At 31.7% G+C, this 19,747-nt stretch overlaps 1 protein-coding gene across 2 annotated transcripts in view; it reads left to right on the top strand.

The window, feature by feature from the left end:
* The window catches only part of LOC126846448 (leucine-rich repeat-containing protein 24), a 116,618-nt gene that overhangs the window by 18,779 nt on the left and 78,092 nt on the right, over positions 1 to 19,747 (top strand). The window contains exon 2 of one of the 2 annotated variants that reach the window (XM_050585843.1): positions 8,110 to 8,133. The exons of the other annotated variant lie outside the window; for it this stretch is intronic. The gene's annotated coding sequence lies outside the window, so the exon portion shown is untranslated. The remainder of the gene's footprint in view (positions 1 to 8,109; positions 8,134 to 19,747) is intronic. 2 annotated transcript variants of the gene reach the window in all.

Raw genomic sequence — 19,747 nt, forward strand, 5'->3', positions numbered from 1 at the left:
AAATACTGATCTTTCAGCAGACAAGTTCCGGTCTTTTCTACAAACATTAGTATTGACCCAATTGAACCTGATGTGATCGTCAAATCGTTTGGAAGCTTTACACTCAAATTGGTGTATTGGTCATTAATGGCCAACATCAAATAATTTTGAGCGAATTAAAATAAACATCCATATTATAAGCATGAGAAATGCGGAGATAAGAAAACAGGTATCAAACAGGGTCAAAGACAAATAAGTCAAGTCATTAAAGCATGTTCATCTGCCACTAATAGCATATAACATTGTCATTCTGTGCTAATAGGTACGGACTGTCTGGGAGAGTAATATTATGTTTGTTGAGTAATGCACTATTTCAATTCAACGCCGTACCATATATACTCGGTAGAAAATCATAATTTTTTTTTTTTACGTTCAAAGTTTTTCCTTGGAAACAATTTTGAAAATACAATTACACTGTTATTTTGTTTTGCGTATAAAATGTCCATTAAACTAAGACGTAACGGTCTTGACAGCTGTAATAACATAAACTTTTTAATATGCCCTCTGCTGTTATAAAGGGATCACGTACTTGTAATTATGCCCCAGTGAATTGTTAATTTTTCATTTTCCTAGTATTATATTTTCACATTTAGTCCGGCAACGAGTAAATATCAACCGTTTTTATCGTTTTTTTTTTTATAAAACTTACATCGCAGTTATTAACATGTATTAATATATATATGCATACCACTATAAAAAACAGACTAGTACAAAAAAATAACTACATGCGATAGCCATTTTTAGTTGTTAAGGTCAAGCGGGCGCGTTTGAAGAACGAAATGATATTCATTTCATCAATTGAAGATTACCGCAACTTGGTAGTTAATTATTTTAAGCTATTACAGAAACAAATGTAAATCCTAAGACATCTTTATACGATGAAAGTAATAAAGTACAAACGATTCAATAAACACAAAAAAAAAACCTATTTCGTTTTAAAATGTCATATGACAGTGCTAGTGTACCTACATTGGGGCAATATTAACGATTTCCCTTAATTCAAATTTAGTAGCCATCTCGCCAATATAAAAGGCATATTTAATTTAGTCCATAATCGCATAGGATCGTGTCGAAATGGACTTTAACGTCACCTATTGTGTACCTAAACGTTAGCGGTATTTTCTTTGGCGTATAAAAAACTATGACAGAAAAATTGATGTTGTTTTGGGCATGTGTGTCTTCACCATCTACAATATTCTAGGTTCAACTTTTTAATTAGAATTTTTTTGTTTAACGTTTTCCGTGTAGTTCATTAACGTACTATAATATAATATTATGTTGTTACCGTTAAATTATTCTCGACCAAACCGAGTCGACATATTATTTTGCAGCAGATAAAAAAAAAAAAAAAAATAAAACCAGAACGTATAGTATCTCTTTGCAACATTTTGAATAAGCGCGGTAGTAAACAAATGGGACCTGGCAGCAAAAAAATAACACACACGCATATACAAACTTTTGGGTCACATCTCACACACACACACATACACACAGAGACGTTTTTCCTTTTTCTTGTCCGCTCTCGGTACGAATAAAATAAAATGTATAGGTTTACACAAAACCAGTGGTGGACCCGACAGCACACACTCACTCACAAACGGTATACTATATGCTTACGACATGGTTATATGTGTGAATGTGTGGTGCAAGAGTCAGCCGAGGCCAGGGTGATATCGATTGCAGCCGGTGGCGAGGGCATTTTCTGGCCCCGTTCCAAGGGAAACGGCGTAGCCCGTCGCTCGGACCGAACGTTTATCATGCCAAAGAAGAAGCCCTTTAACTACGTACTTAAAAGATAAAGAAAAAAAAAGGGCAAAAAAAAAACGAGCAACAATAATAACCGCGTCCTCGTCTCTTGTGTCTCGCGTTAATTGCGCCGAAATACTTTTAAACGGAAAACGGCAACCGCAAACTTTGACACGACCGAGTGAGCACCACCAATTAAATAATATTATATTTTTGCTATTTTAATTTATTTATTTTTCCCCGTTATAATCTTAAGAATACGGTAAACAATTTTTTAGACTCGGTTAAAAATGTGTTTTTTCTTAATTTATGAAACCACTATTATCGTTATGTATAAAACTATATTATATTGATTTCCAAGCCGTTAACGGTGTCTGTTATTGTATTGCAAATTTATTAATTGTCTTATGTATTTGTGGGCACCTTACTTAGAATAAAAGTCGTTTCTTCTTGAGCAAAAAAATTCAATACAATCATTCTGTCTTGTACGGCGAATTAATGGAAACCGTTCAAATTGAAATTGAAATAGGTATACCACTCTAACGATTTATCAGTATACGGATTACGGAATTGTTTCTTTCGGAACGGTTTTTTTTTTTTTAAATTTCTTCATCGTAAAAATTATCAACCCTCGTGTAGGGTTTCAGTAGCTTGAGTCCTATTGTCCTCGGTAAGACCACCAGAACAGTTGGGGAAGCGTTCAGTCGTTCAATGTGTAATGCACGCATTGCACCCGGCAACGGCTCACCCTATTGTTTTCATTGTGAACACAGTTCACTGCAATGACATTTCAATAGTCCCAAACCGAAAGCTACACAAACTTTTTTATATTATTTTGAATCTATAAATACTAAAAAAACATACTAGAACTAACAATAAATATTACAGTGAAGTCACACGATGGCCGTAACGCTTTAGTGATAAACCATTTTTTTCTTTATTGCTCTCTCTCTAAATGATTATAGTCGGATCGAAGTTTTGGCCTCTTTTATATCATTGGCTTTTATTTTTATTTTCTCCATAACGCTGTAACATCAACAATTTTGGTTATAAGCTTACTTGAAGTTGTTTTTATTATTTGCTTTTACTTGTAAATAAAAAAAAATTATATATCTATGTCCAAGCAGACCTTGAACGCCTGTAGCAATTGCAACCAAACTTGGTACACTCACATGACTTAAGTTTTAGAGAAAAAAAATACTGTGGCAGTAAGACATCCTCAGCACTGCTAATGTTAATATTAATGTTTAATTCATAATTTTCGGTATAACTTGGCTTATTGTAAAAATTTGCAATTTTTTTATACTTGGATCATAATATTCGAAATAGAGCAATCGCAAATACTTTGAACTCGACATTATATTATTATAACGTTTTCAAAATCTGACCTAAAAGTCCTGTTCTCGATTTTGATTGCAAAGGCTCCGCGATAAAAAGCAAAAGCCTAACCACGAGATAGAAAAAAAGGCTGGCAAACGCTTTTTTGTTTTACCATTACTTTCTTGCCATTTAATATTCTGTATTAACCCCTAAAGATATAAATTTAAAACACACACACACATACATATCTTTATATATATGTGTGTAATGGCGTTAAAGGTAACCAAAGATCTTATTGAATATTACAATTTATATAAATAAAACCTATAAATATACTTAGAGAAAACCCTATTTAAAAAACAGTGTATTTTTAAATTATATCTATCTTGAAAATAATTGTATGCTTAGCCTATGAATGAATCGATCATTGAACGTAACTGACATTGTAATGGAAAGCAATCAAGACTTGGCACATCATGTCAATGTTTAAATAATGACTGTCGAAATAATGATTTAATATTCATTAATATGATTACAACTGACAATTTAATTGATAACTATAATTTATTTGTTATAACATAATTAAGCAAGTTTTAAGTAAGTCAATTGAGAAATGTTTCTTCGAGTATAATAGGATTACTAATTATTTCCAACTAAGTAGGTCACACTTTCTTATAGGATTTCTATTTTCCTATCGTTGGTAGATCTATGCAGGGTAAATTACATTTTCGCTATATCGTAAAACCCAATTGAATCTACTTTAATGGTCTTTTCTCAATACGCTCTCCACCATTATATTATATGCTATGCTCGCAATCCGACTATGTTGAACATTTCAATAGATTATATTATTATATGGATATAAACGGTTTTATTTCGCATCCCAAACGTTTAATCTTTTAAGTTGAAGCCGTACGATAGAGTATAATTTATTGTTAAGGTGCTTTCTTTACACATACGCGTTAATTGAAAATCGATTGTATGAACTAAACATAAAAAGCTTAATTTTTTTAGCATTTTCATACATTTTTTTTTTTTAGTCAAAATTTAATGAAAATACAGAGTTCTCCATACAGTGAAATGGTATGAAAAATCAAAGGAGCGTGCACACGATATTTTGTTGAATTATAACATTGGCCGATTGCGGATTAGTGCGAATTTTAGCGGTTAATGTAAATTGCCATGGCAGCGAGGAGCGCGTTTATAATTATTTAAAACAACAGGATAGGCTTAACGTGCAATGGCGTGTCCGTGTGTACGACGTGGCGCGTATAGTGACAGCAAGATAGGGTGGAGAGCCCAAAGAGACGTGATTTTGAACAGCCACCAAAGGGATTAACCGATTCCGTACATAATTTTAGCCGGGAATTAATTGCTGCGGGTTTTAAACCTCGCCGAATTATTTATAGGTCCCCGATACTACACTAGACGAGTATAATACATGTGTATATATTATAATATGTATATTGATTTTTCACTGAGTATTTATTTTCCAATTAATAACCGCGTCTAACGAAAACCGACACAACCCTCACACCCTCACCCCCAGCTCCTCCCCTCCCCCCCGGATTTGGATCTCTTTTTTTTGGAGTAGCGGCAATGATCGCCGCGACACTTGTACAAGACCATGACTCGCGGATAGGGCAGTCTCAGGCGGTGCAATTAGGGTTAGGAGTGGGGTAAGTGCGTCGTTAACATGCTTATGTTATTAACTGTGTTAACGTTTGTTTGGAATAATATTTAATACAATATTTACTTATTATTTTCTGTTGTTATAGACGTATCCGCTATATATACAATATATATATAGGTTCAAATGATTCCCGTTACAGACAGTTTACCGAGTGTGATATTGTATGTTATTGGTTATGGAAATTGTGGATAACGCTGTAATGGTAAAAAGGCGTTTGCTTTCTGGTATTATTTTTATGATACATCATTGTAAAGACAAATGCTAACGTTCGACTCGAGAGTACGTTAACGATAAGAGGTGTGGCACCTCATATTCTATTTGTATAGTAAATTGGATACAATGTTATTTGCGTTCATAGAAGAAATAAGTGGTGTATTTGATAGCATTCAAATGACGACAAGTCATACACTAGGTGATTTTTTTAACACCCTACACTAGTATACTTATAAATGAATTTACAAATCGCCTATGTATTTCAAAAATAGTTAGAAAATTAACGTTTTGAGAAATAGCGAAAAACTGTCAACTGAGTTTAACAAATACTCGACCGTCGTGTCACCAGCGGCCGAGGCTTACAAATGAGACAAACAGGGGCGGCCACGGGGGGGGGGGGGTAAATAATTGAATTTGGCCATAGAAAATCGACAGTCCGTATAAGAGATCCTTTTTTCCACAAAACCCTTTTTTTTAAAAACCAAATCCCCCCGTTGGGGGAAACTTCAATTTTCGGCGAAATCTCCCATGTTATCTATGCACACACTCGCGTGTCATTTGGTAATGCCGTTTGCGTCTAGCTCTGGGCTTCGGTGAATTGCCCTCCCCAGCCATCCGTGTCATAGTAGTATTAGGTTGTTGCGTGCCCGACGTTCGGTATTATATTTTATAACCCGTTTCCAATATATAAATTATGAAAACATCACATAACCGCACATAAATCAGTACCTCCCCTAACGCGACGACTGTGAACTTATAATATTGTATTATGTGTGTGGGGAGGGAGCAAACCGACTACTGTACAGTTGTCATCGATAAGAAACAAAAAACATGTTAACCCGTCGTTGGTAAACCTATATTGTAGAACACAATTGCTAGGCTGCGAGTGCTGCGCTCACACGCTATTTTTTCAATTATTATAAATTACTAGATAAACTCAGAACATTGAATCATACAAAGAAATATGTATCTTTTTACTCACTACCAATTGGTAATCATTTTTTTGTATTTACTATCATAAGAAAATAAATTAAAATAAAAAACTTTAATTTAATTTTTTTTTTTAAATTGTATAGTACAAAATAATAAAAATTAATGAAATAAATGTAAAAAAAGGCCTAAAATGTAAATTTAATGATTATAAGAGATTTAAAATAATTAAGCTGAGGAGATCGTCATGTTATTACAGGATACACAATAATATGTAAAATACAGTTGACAAACTGTGAGCGCGGCGCTCACTTTATCGGTACAGTCAATTTTGTTCACTGATAACTCCGGAGAAAGTATAGTTCGCGGCTTCTTTTTTTTTTATAAATATTTGTTTACTTGTTATTCAAAGGTAATAATAGAATCAAGCCAATTAACAAACATTTATACGACTGGCATTCAAAACTCTATCTGTGTGAGCGCCGCGCTCACGTGTTTCCCAACGACGGGTTAAGTGTAGTTATATATATATTATATATATATATATATATATATATGCCCTAGACTGTTTTTGATTTAATTTTTAGATTTTTTTGGTTTCTCCTGCGGCTCTGAGAAATGTTTTTAAATTGTTAGGTAGACATCTGAAATTATTCGCCAAATTCTTATACTTAAATAGGTGACTATCGATTGGAAGAGTAAGAAGAAATATTTTTTTTTTAGACACAGTCCAATATACATATTACTATACAACAATAAGTAATCTCGTTTGTTTCAACCTCCGTCGTGTTTGGGCTTTGAATCTCATCTTATACAAGACCATTTCTCACAACTTTTTCAAAATGACAATGCTCGTTTACAATGTTGTATTCTCCGAAACTTACCTTCAATTCCAGACAACACACTTTATCGTCGAACAAACTGTCAAAATGTCCAGGGTAATATTATGACTAAAACATAAAATATTAAAATTCAAAGAACAATATATTACTTTTTCGATATACGAATGCATTGCGACATTACGATAGTAGTCACTGTTTCCTTGAATGACTGTTTATTGTATTGTATAAAATACAAAACAGACGTTTTAACTTGAATTGTGTGTACATTCTAGTTTTTCAATAATTATACATATCTTAAGTTTAATCACACTTTAATTATTTTGAGATATAACATAATCGAAAAAACAGATATTGAAATTTTAGACAACCTTAAGTATAAAAAATGTCCACTTTTGTTTTGTCCAAATAATTAATTTTCTATAATATGTCATCTGTAACTTTGTGCATAACACTTAAATTATTTTATTGCTTTGTAGCAATTCAGAACAGGCTGCATTACACATTGTAGGACGGTAGTTTTATGTTGATTGTTTTCGCTATTGCCTAATACAAGATTTTGGGTAAGTAACTCAATTTCCTGTAATTGGGTAACAAGGTACAAGATGTTGCAGTTTACAAACCGAGTTACCCTTATCAAGTTATTCATCGTCCTGGGACACATATGTAGTCATAGAAGACTTTAAGTTGACCCCAAAATAATACAGAGCAATAATTATAGTTTCCCTTAACAGCTTAAAGTACAGCATATTAGTAATATGTTATTTAGTCCTTGTTTTTTTTTTAAAGTAATTTAATTGACTACTACCCGAAATAAATTATATTTATTTTATACTTGAAATTAAAATTAGTTGCATTTAATTTTGGCAAATAGTTTTCGTTTAAAATTCATAATACGAGAATATTTCATGCATAAATATAATATGTCCAAAAACATGTGTATACACTTTAGAGTGTAGCGTTAGGCATCTGTAATGAACTTACTGACTTCTGAGAAATTTCCAAGTTTAAATAAGTTTCTGTCACTTTATATATGCTACACAACTTGATGAACTATAATGATTAATAAGGGAAGTTTGGTTTGCACTGTCTTACATCAAGAAAACATGTTCATACGGGCCATAACAATAAATTAAGTTTTGCCCATAATATTTTATAAGATTAAATGTACATAAATAACATTAAAAAAGTCATCGTTAGTAACGCTTGCTAAATGTAAAATAAATATAAAAGTATTACATTATCATTGTATAAAAATTTGTAATTGTATTTAATAATACTTATTTGTTTTTAATTTATTTGAAATACATTAGTTTTTCTTTTTTACAGATAATGAATTTTATGACAATGAAGGTAAGCTAGAACAATGATAAGCTATTGGAAGTAATTTTTTCTAATACTTTATATATATTATATTTGTAAGTAAATTTTTTAAACAGAAAATTAAGAAAAAAAGGTCATAGAATATTTTACAAAACAAAAATGTTTATTATTACAATTTTGTGTAAATATAAGTGCATATTAAAACAAGTACGCAAGTATTAAAATATTCTAATCCTCAAGTTAGCAGTCAACCTACGGGTGCTACTTATAGCTTTAACGATTTTTCATAATAATATTTTTCGACTTTTAATTCTGTATTCAAATAGAACGTTGTATTTAAAATGAGTTGAATTTTCGCATTTTATTTTTATTAGCGCTTAAAGAACTTTGCATAATGTTTTTCATTTAAAATTAAACATAACTTACCGTCGTTTAGTTCAATGATTTCCATCTGCAATTTGTTCTGACTAATAAAAATAACAACTCTTTCCCGTGCCTACTGCTGTTTTTATAATATTGGGTGTTTATTTTATATACGAATGTAAACCGGATTTACAGTCTTTATGTTTTTGAGTGAATAGCTTAAAAAAAATTATTAACTAGAATTCTGCAAAACGGAATACTTATACCAGCCTATATAGTAAACTATGTAATAATATATGTACATTTTTTCACTCAAAACCTAAACCAAAGGAAGAAGGCATTATTGTTATTTTTTTTTTCAATTTAAACTTCGTTAAAAGTATTTGTTTTTTTAATTTTATTAACGATATAAACCAGAAAGGATAATTCGGATACAAAAAAGGTTAATGCCGACAATTTACATAAAACCGGAAAAGGATAAAACGCTTTTGTTAAAAGTGTTTGGGTAAAAAATATCGGTCGAAAGAAAATATTTGTATAGCGCAAAAACTGTCCACATCGCATAGAATTACCATGATATTTTCATTGAAGAATTTCTTTTTTTTATTCATCTTAAATTTTGATATTTTCCATGAAAACTAAGTCTGTATTGGTTTTCAGTTAATTTTCATTTTATAAACCAATGATATGAGGCAGTGATCACCTCACAAAATATACACATTACCTACATATTATTATACAATTTCTTGTTAGCTTTTCCAATTTTTACATGTGAGTTTATATATTACTGTAAATTCCAACTGTTCAAAACCACTATATATTTATCATTTTTAGTTATTTTCCAGAGCGCCGTCAAATTTTGAAACTCAATAATTGGGAAAGTATACATTTAATTATTGTTTTAGAAGAAGTATAATTTGCTAATAGTTTTTTACGGGTCGATAACCTTTTCTATCGATTACTTTTAATGTTATTAGAATTTAAAATTTGGAAGGGGGGTTTGACTGCGGTTGAGCAATGTCAATATATTAAAATAATATTTTACAGTTTACTCCACTCTTCCTCCGACGCTAAACTGTAATAAGTTTATACATAATTTTTTAAACCTGGTTATCGATCAGTCAAAATGTTCAGAAAATTATTCTTCTTCTAAAAAGTTAAATAAATATATAAGTCTCAATGAAGTTTCAAAAGTTGATAGCGCTTTGGAAAATACTAAAAATGAAAAAATTAGGTAATTTTCTAATAATGTAGAATAACATAAATGAAAATTAAAGTACAAAATGATAATTATTTTCCTAATCTAATAGGTACACATGAATTGTTATAATATGAATACATCTTTGACAATTAATATGTTGGTTATTTGTTAAGACCAAAGGATAATATTACACTGTAATTTCTTGCTATTTGTCCATGGGATCTAATGATATGTTAAGTTATGATAGAATATTGTAACAGTCAAGTTGTACCTATATTTTATTCTGTATAAATATATTATACATAATATAGCTCGCAAAAGGAAAATTTATAAAGTTGTTGCTGAAATTAAATTAACCAACTAATAACAAACTACGCTCATCAAGTACGCTCGCTTTTAATGAAACAAGATGCAGTTATAAATGAAGTAACGTGTTTGAGCGACGAGCAAAACCATTAATTATTATTGTATTAACATAGCGCCAGAATAGGATTTATAAATAAATGAATGTAATTTCAAAAAAAATATATGAGATCCAACAAAATGAATCAATACATAAATAACGCATAGCAGCTGCTATATTATATTAGCTTCATCCCTAAAATCTTTTAGTGAATAACTAGGTGTACACTATTCTCAAACTACAGCGTACATGTACTTAAAATATTTTTATTGTTTTTCGTAAGACACTATTATCTGTAGTATCTTATCAGCACGATATATTTAACGGTATTTTATTTTCTTCTAATTAGACAGACTGACTTTGGCCTTACACTGTTTGCGTCGCATTCAAACTGCTGTTTTTACCTATATTTTCATTAAGTATGATTTTACAGACCCAGAAGAAAATTTAATGAAATCTTACCGGCCAATGTACAACAGCTGTCATTTTGCAGATTTTCATAGTAATATATGTAAAAAAATATGTTTGTATTGGCCTTGTATATATGTATGTATGACACTATATGAACGGCCAATATAATGTCGGTGAGCTGTGTGGAACGGGACAAGCTTTAAACGGCAGCCGAACAAATCGCTTTTAAGCCTGTTTTTTAGTGCTGTAACATTAGTATATGTATTGTGCCAGTGTATACAACAATAATAGCGCGTTCGCATATTCAGTAATGGCAGCCGATTAACCGCAGCCAAAAGACCAGAAACAAAGGACTTGCCTGCGCTAATACTCGCAAGCTTGACCTTCTTTCAACCGTTTTCGAACAAATCCGATTTGCCTGCCCGCGCCCTCCGACTTTGGATGATGATAATAATAATGATATCGAATCGCAAAACGTCATCCGCAGAAACTTTTAGTATAATATTTTCCAAATCGAATTTCTTGCCACGGCGACGAGGTTTGCCCTTCGTTCATAGAAAACGATTTATCGATTATTGTCTCCCCACCCTCCACTCCTTACAACTTATATTAACTTATATTCCATAATGATCATACAGACGTTATTCCTAAACTTTCGAATATTCACCGGTAATAGAATCACATACAATTGCTTAATCAGGTTTTATTATGGATCAACTGCGAGTATTATATTATTATGTGGGTACTCTTCAGAGGGATTTACCTAAAAGGGGTTTATTGGGAGGGGGAGGGGTTGAGATAAGCTGATTGACTAACTAAATTGTCTTCGTATTTCTACGGAAAATATATTAAATTTTGTAGGTCGATCCAATTAAAGTAACGCACATATGTTCTACGAATATAATTTTTTATTTGGAATCAAACGTAACTTCTTAACCCGTGCTTCTTTTTTCTTCGTAAACCCAATATGGTGTAAACAGATTATGCCGGAAAAGGTTTTTTTGGCACTAAGTAATGAGCAAAACCTTGATTTTTGCAATTCATTTTTTAAAAAATATATTGTTTTTTTTGTTTGTACATTTTTATTCTTTGAGCAATTAAAATCGCAAATTCGTCATCATCATTATTATTATTTCAAATATAACGATTCGAAAGAAAACGTTTAAATCCAATGAATAGGTTTCCAGTGAAAAATAATGAGTTTACTTATTTGTCTTTTGTGGCCATTTTATTTTTATTTGCGACTTTATACCCCATTGTTAGTTTTGCATTTCAGTTTGTTATTTTCTTTTCTAAAAAAAAAAAATAGAACCCTTTAGTTATAAGTAATATGTAATAATATGTAAAAATACAAAGTTAAGTGGAGGTTGTTGTAAGTATATATAAAGCACATATAAAAACATTTATTTTTATTAAAAAAAAACAAACAAAATTTGATATTTTATTTAAACTGAAACTAAGGAGTTTTTCAATTGATCTAAATATTGTTTCTTGTTTTATTTCAAAAATCGCAGTGAAAAAATCGTTACATATTGTTTATTATTGTCTTTGAAAGTTAGACTGTCCAACAACCCTAAAAAATACAATAAAATAATACAAATTTTTGGTTTGAAGTTTTTAAAATAAAAAGTCAAATTTTTTCTGATCGTTTGAAAAAGATGCTAAAGGAAACGTGATTAAAAGACTAAGTTTTACTTTGAACTGTTTACTATGTTTAAAGTTCCCTACAAAAACCCTGAGAAGTCAAAATATTGTCTATAAATAATTGGGGTTTATTAAATAAAATAAATCTTTTAACTAAAATAATTTATGCCTTCTATAGAAACACAAATAATTAATTATACAAAAAACTTGCTTGGTAAACTTATAACTGCCAAAGGGTCGTTTTAGTAGGTACCATTTTAAAGCAGTTAATTTGCATCATACATGGCGTTGCAGGTAATTATACTATTTAATTTTCCGAAGGGTATTTTTATCAGATTAAAAGTTACCTTTTACTTCATAATAGACTTATAAGGATTATAGTGTAAGTTTCATCATGGCCGGAAACGTATAAAAGTAAATGACTTGAGCTTTATGGCTCGAGAATAATTTTGATAGTGGAAAATTCATAATATCTAGGTATTATGAGTTTTATGTTATTTAAATATAAAACAAACTTAAGTAATTGTGCGATACATAATATTAGGTCATCGCGATTTTAGAAGTTGTCTGTTTATTGTATTTTACTTGTTACAGTTACTCCCTTTTATACATATTTTTTTAATAATAACATGTATTCTTTTCTTTTCTTTAATTTGTTCATAATTTTATTGAAAATAAATGTTGTCAAATAGTAAACGAAATAATCATACATCTTTAATATGTTCTTTTATCATAAGCAGTATCTCGTTGTATTAATTATTATTATATTAATTAAAAGTTAAAACGATAACTCGAAAGATGCAAGGTTTTAATAGCCGAGCCTAAATGTAATTATTGGCGATTAAAATTAACCCTTCGGGCTTCGGATATAACAACGTTTTACGGTATTAATAGAAAACGACCCTATTAGGTATTGCAAGCGAACGTTAAATTTACATCATAATTTTATTAGCTCGGTAGATCAACCATTTATATTATATAAGCTGACTGATTTGTTTTACTCGTTCTGTATAAATAGTTATATAGGCGTAGAACAGGGGGGGAGAGTACTAAGGGGGTTCTAGCCCTCCGCAAATTATTTTAGTCTGCCCACGAAAATACATAATTTTTCTACAATTACCCTAACAAGTCTGTCTGTTCACAATCTGTGCGAGGGCCCTAGCTTCCCCACAGAAATCCCGATTGTATTGGATCGAATCTGTCCGTAAGTCATTTTGGGACCTGACCGAAAACGATTTTCACTGTAAACAGATGTACTAATTTGGCAAAAGTTTTGTGCTAAACAAGCAACCAAGTTGTCTCTGCATTACTTCCCACTCTGTGTACCCTGTATTTACTTTTACTATAAACTCTCCCTCTCTCTCTCTCTCTCTATTTGGTACGCGCGCTCGGAGATGATGATTTTGAGTTTTGATAATGTCAGCGAAATTATTATTTTCAGGTGTATAGTTTGCCATTTGTGTGTATAATAAACGTATATACAGTACACATACACACATACATTGCGAGCACGGACAAAACTATAATAAAATATAAACCCCCGAACCGTGTTAAGCTTTTGGGTACGTGCGCGAAAACTTCACGTATTTCTTCGACTAGGTGCGGTACACGTGTGGCGCTGCTAACAAAAAGAAATATAATATAATATAGTGTTCTTATTGTATGTAATATATGTATATATATTATGTAAGACGGGGTGCAAGGGCGGACCAGGTAAAGGGGAAACTCCGGGCTGTGTGTGGCTGTGCGAGGACGGCGGATATTAACGATAGCGTTGACGGGTCCGCGGCGATGATTTTATTAGCGAAAGAGGCGGTGCCGGTGAATTGCTCTGCCGGAAATGAGAGAAACGTGTCGGTTTCAACGATAATTTCCTGTCTTGTGGCAACCGCCCTGATAACGGTTCGTTCGAGGGTGCTTTCCATGACGAACCACAGCAGCAGCCGCCGACATTGTGTTCTTCCCTTCCAAGTCGGATCCGAGTGAAAACCCAAACATTAGTCCCGACCGAGAGAAAAGTACACAGCGACTTCCCTCGAAGAAAAAAACATTAGATCATAAAATATATTATGTCTATTATATGGTACCTATAAGAAGGGAATTTAGTACGACAGATAAACCTGCCACTTTAGAATATATAATATTATGTTCGTGTTCATTTTCATACTCTCCCTCTGTCTACAATCTCCTACCCTTCCCTTGCCGTCACCGTTATCTGATGTCCCTTATCACTATTCTCGTATCACCTACCCTTTATCGGCTGTTTCTTATCACTATAGGCAACTATTTAATTCGATCAATACCAGTATAAGTATGTTTCTTCTAACTTGTATTATAACATTTTGTAATAAAAAACCGTGTAAAAAAGGAACAATATATTTCGGGTATAGAAGGGACAAAGCCTCTAGCGCACCGGCCAATTCGCAATATTCGAAATTTCCCTATTCGTTCTTCTCTATATTATTATGCCTTGAACCCTTTATTGATAACGGAAACATCGTGTGAACAGCACAAATAGATATGAGAAAAAAATATTAAAAAAGTCAAGTCCTCACTTTTCTAGATATGAAACGGAAATAAAAAAGCATGCATGTAATAAATATTCCAATAAAGTTTACGATATACAGGCAAATAATACATTTTATTCATGTTTTATGCTGTATTTTGTGTTTGTAAAATATTATTAAATTGACACCTTTTTCTGTATTGAAAGTGTACATAAAAAAGAAAATATTTAATATACTCCGACACTTAAGGTATTCAGAAGGCATGATGTGTTATTATTTTTTTCTATTGACTTGATAGCTTTGACAAAAATAGAACTTTATATTTAAATATACTATACACATTTGATCGTATATTTTATCCAAATACATCAATAGATCCAGACAGTTTTCGAACTTTTACTTTTAGGGCTTTAAAACAGATTTATTAAACACTATATTGTGTCCCAGACGAAAACAAAAATATTCAAGATTTTTAGCACAAAAGTATCTTTTAAACAGTATCGAAATGGCGGCATGTGTTATTAAAAGATGCGACTCAGATGAGAATTGGTGGAAACTGGACGGGAGGGAGTACTCTCTCTACTGTTTAGTCCATGCCCATTACATAACGGCCAATTAAGCAACGACCATACATTCATGTTATGAGGTACAACTCTTTGGCATCGTATCTCTATAGATTACTTTTTCTTTTAGAGTGTTTGAGATTGATGAGCACACCCCATCGGCTGATTTGTACTTGGAAATATTATTATATTACATAAGGGTCACGGGCTTTATCTTTGCACCACAATCTTGATAGCGTTATTAAATATTAATTTACAAGAGATAAGAATGTGGAACAGTTGTTATATTTAGTCAATAGGCAATTTTCTAACGTTTAACCTTCTCAATAAACTGTAGCTGAACAAATCAAATTTATGAACTACTTAGACACATATACATAACCATAGACGCAGCTGTTCGTGGATTATTTATGTATATTTCAGTGGCTTTGCTATGTATATATATTTATTTTTATTTTTATGAAGTACACATAAAATGTCGACGCATCACGCAAGAATTGGTATGCACACTGTGGAATTTCCCAAGCTATTAGCTAATGACAGAGACTGTAGTCTTTTATTGCCACATTTCGTATAGTGGGACAGAACGGTTACTGGCATATTATTGTTTTTCCTTCTTTCACTTTTTCTAATAGCTGTTACAGTACGGTGGACTGTGAATGGTATTGGAATTGCAAAATTGCCGGCAGCCGGTAAAAAGGATATTGGATTTTCCGAAGGGGGAAGAAGCGACTTACGGAGAGGAGAGCGTTCGACTTATCGGATCGGCCGTGAAAGTGAAAATCAATGGAAACACCCTCGGGAAAGCTTTAGCAGTGGAGAACCCTTTAAATTACAAGTGATAATGATGATTTTGTCAAAATATTAGTCTAGTTCAATTCATTGGTTTCCTTTACAACGACGACAACCTTTTGTTTCACCGCATAATTCCCGTGTCACAGTCAACAACAAACTCAGAGTATTATTGTACAAATGATAACTTTAATTCAAAGTCACAAATAATGAATACTAAAACAGCATAGACTACGCGCCACACGGTAACTATAATAGTCGAGGTTTTTTTTTTTACATATATTTTAGCTTCGACGCAGAGCTGAAAAGGTATTGTTTTACAATAATGTGTTTTCATTTTTGTCTATTTTTGTGCCTTGATCCACACTATATTTTTAAGCAATGGACCGATTTCTTCGTGTAGCCAATCTATAGATCAAAAGTCGTATCTCAAAGGTATTTTATTTGGCTAAAAATTTATATAATCAGGCAGATATAACATAGTAGGACTATAACATATTAAATTTTCTTAAAAATGAAGTGGATTCGATTTTTTGATTTTTCAAAACATTGACATTCGAAATACATGACAGAGTATGTCATTATGATAATTGTTTCGATTAAATTATTAAAACACAGCGGCGATAAAGTAACTCGAACACATTTTTTTATTTTTTTTTATACAACTTTAACGTATACGTTAATACCATTTAAAACATTATCAAATACATCTCATACAAGTTTAACAGGATATTTTACCGTTTTTCTTTTACGTCAAACGACGATGTCAAGTTGTCAAAAGTTTGTGCAACGTTTTATTCGTTTCGACGTTTATTTTGGATAAATAAACATTTATACATTATAAACGGAAGAGAAAAATAGCCGACGCCGAGGTATAATTAAGAAGGTTTTGCAATCCGGTTGACTTGCCAGCGCATTAATGTAAATTATGGTATTGTGGAAACTAAAAAATAACCGTTGCGGTAGCTATAAATAACAACTCCTCTCTCACTGCTTGTGCGATGCTACCTATTTCTGCCCAAAACGGCTTGACGCGTTATAATATGATTACTATGCATCGTCTCGGTCGTTTAAATCCTAAACTAACCATTACTTTGATTTGAATACATTTTCGTTGAAACAAAACCGTAACAAAGAGTAGTTAGTATAAAAAGCTAAAAAAAAACCTGTTTATCCTCTTTATAAGCCTTTTGTACAGCGTTCATAATTACTTAGTAGTTCACTATATTTGATATGAAAGGTACCTTTCCCCCCCCAGTTTCGTTCGCCCACGGTCCCAAAGGAGTTCATCATTAACCAGTTGGACGGCGGCAATGTTTAGTTCATAAAGTGGAACCAGAAAAGGTCCATTCGTGTATATACTTAGGTAATACTTAGGTCTCCAGTACTCTTATTGTGTTTTGGTTTCTTGTGTGTATACATGATAGAATTCGAATAATAAAAGTCACCAATAAGAAAATCGTCAAAACAAAATATGGGAAACTTCTTTTTTATGCTTCAACATGTGCTTGAATTCAGGAGCGTTGGGCTACTTACTATATTCTGACGTTTCAGCGATTACATAACTAAACTACTCAATTCGCAGGGCTCAAATGTTATTTTATAATAAGCAATTATAATTTTTACTGAAATTCTGATGAACCTCTTAAAATGTTTAAAAGGTCGTCTGAACACCCTCTCCCCCTCTAATTTCACCATTGTTTGAAGTAATGTACTTACAATGTACTTACCTACCTTAATTTTTTTTTTTTTTGATAAATGTTAAGGTATAACTTATTTACCGCAGTTGAAGTATTTAAGAGTGTTGTTAATTGGTTACAAATTATGTTATGCGCCACTAGAATAACAAATAAAGCCAATTAACGGTTTGTTCAACGAGATAGTCCTTGGATCTATAAAAAAAAAAATAATACTTCAACGCGATTGTCAGTTGTCGATTGTTTTGTATTTTGTTTGCGCTGTGAACTAACTAAAACGGAGTATTGATCGCATATTTATATATATATATATTGTCAAAGATAAATAACTAGCAACGGTATTATAGCGAGAACCGCGGGTGTGAATTATAGCCTTAATAATTCCACATGAAAAATATGAGTTGAAAGTTAATTGCCAATTTTTGCAGAGACGCTGTAGAATATATATTGGTTAGCCATATTCTCAAAAGAGGCAAAATAACAGGAAATAATGGCAGATTTTCATTTTGCAAAAAGAAATAAACAAATTATATAATTCAAAATTTATAGAAGTTTTCCTTTGCGATTTATGTACATTTTTTTTTAAATATAGTAGTACAACGAGAATGGTTCAACGAAAATTATGAACAATTTTGAATATTACCATCTTGAAAGTTTTTTTTGCTTAAACTTTTGGTTGCTTGTGATTGGCATTATTCTGAATTCTGTAAAATAAAATACAGATTATCGTTTTACTTATTTAAAATAGATCACACATGTACGACAAACTTGTAATTTTTTTTTTAGTGAAATTTTATTTGAAATCGCAAAATAAAAAAATTATCCACTTAAGAAGTTAAATTCCTCCTCTAAATTTTATTAAGCGCTGTCACAAAATAATCTAAGTTAATAACTGTCAATACATTTTTAATAGGGTTTTAATATTTTTTACGGACATTTCGAAGAAAGTTATTTTTTTTTTATAAAGGCCGGCTAGAGGCTACGCGAGATTCTTTACTTATGAAAAAATTTCAAGAATTATTATTTGGTTTATTACTATCTTAGTAATACATTATTAAATATTTAAATAATAATTTAAAAAACTCTAGTTATATTTTGAAAAATAATATTTTTTTATTGAAACCTAATAACCATATTTTTATATGACTAAATGCCAGGGTAAGTCTTAAAAAAACGAAAGTATAATAACCATTGATTTACATCCTAAAAGGTTAATCAATGCCAATAGCCTATTTTAGATGGTACATTTTAATAGTTAAGCACAATTTTAGCTGGGGGTAAAATGCCATATACGGCTGTCTTGTGATACATAGGCAAGTAAAAAAAAAAATGTTTTTTTTAATATTAATTTATTGCTTTTGTACACATTATAGCACACTATATGATATTAAAAATGTAAGTTTAATTACTCGAATAAGTTTATAGATATAAATATGTGTGTTACATACATGCGTGTGTTGCATTACTTACATAACAATGTTGAATTACCATTTCATAAATGGAAAGAATTCATTTTGTCATCTCATCTGATAGTATCCGTTTAAATGGTAGTATTGTGTTTCGTTGTGGTTTAATTTCAAAAGTTTATTGCGAGACAGTTTTGATTTATCTACAAAAATAAACTTGCTAAAACTATATGGTCAACTTGGATTTTAGAACTCACTTTTGTACCAAATATTTACTGCTCCCGGGGCACGGGCCCATTTAAGTCGTTCACCGATTTTGTGTACTATTAAATATTATATTTCACCAGGTTCAGTGTCTTATAGCGGGTCAATGACACAGCAAAACGAGCCTCGGAGCATAATATTATTTCAATATTATAGTTATAAACAGCTATCAACCCGTATTCACTCTACTTACACCCCTGCGAGTATTGTTGACACGGACCGGTTAAGGGGTTGTGTTTAAAATTAAATCCCCTCACCGTTTTCGTCCGACTTAAGCGAGTGCATAGGTACTATTCTTATCCGGACAGTGTGCACTTGTATCGCAGTTCGTACTTAGCGCGTAATGTACAAGACATAGTCAAATGCAAATTTGTTTCGCCGTCTTGCTTAGAT

This window comes from Adelges cooleyi, unplaced genomic scaffold (assembly GCF_023614345.1).
Source record: "Adelges cooleyi isolate 19-005CV unplaced genomic scaffold, UGA_ACOO_1.1 ACOO_flye_CR_arks_rails_tigmint_CR_PRNA_9, whole genome shotgun sequence".
Lineage (NCBI taxonomy): Eukaryota > Metazoa > Arthropoda > Insecta > Hemiptera > Adelgidae > Adelges > Adelges cooleyi.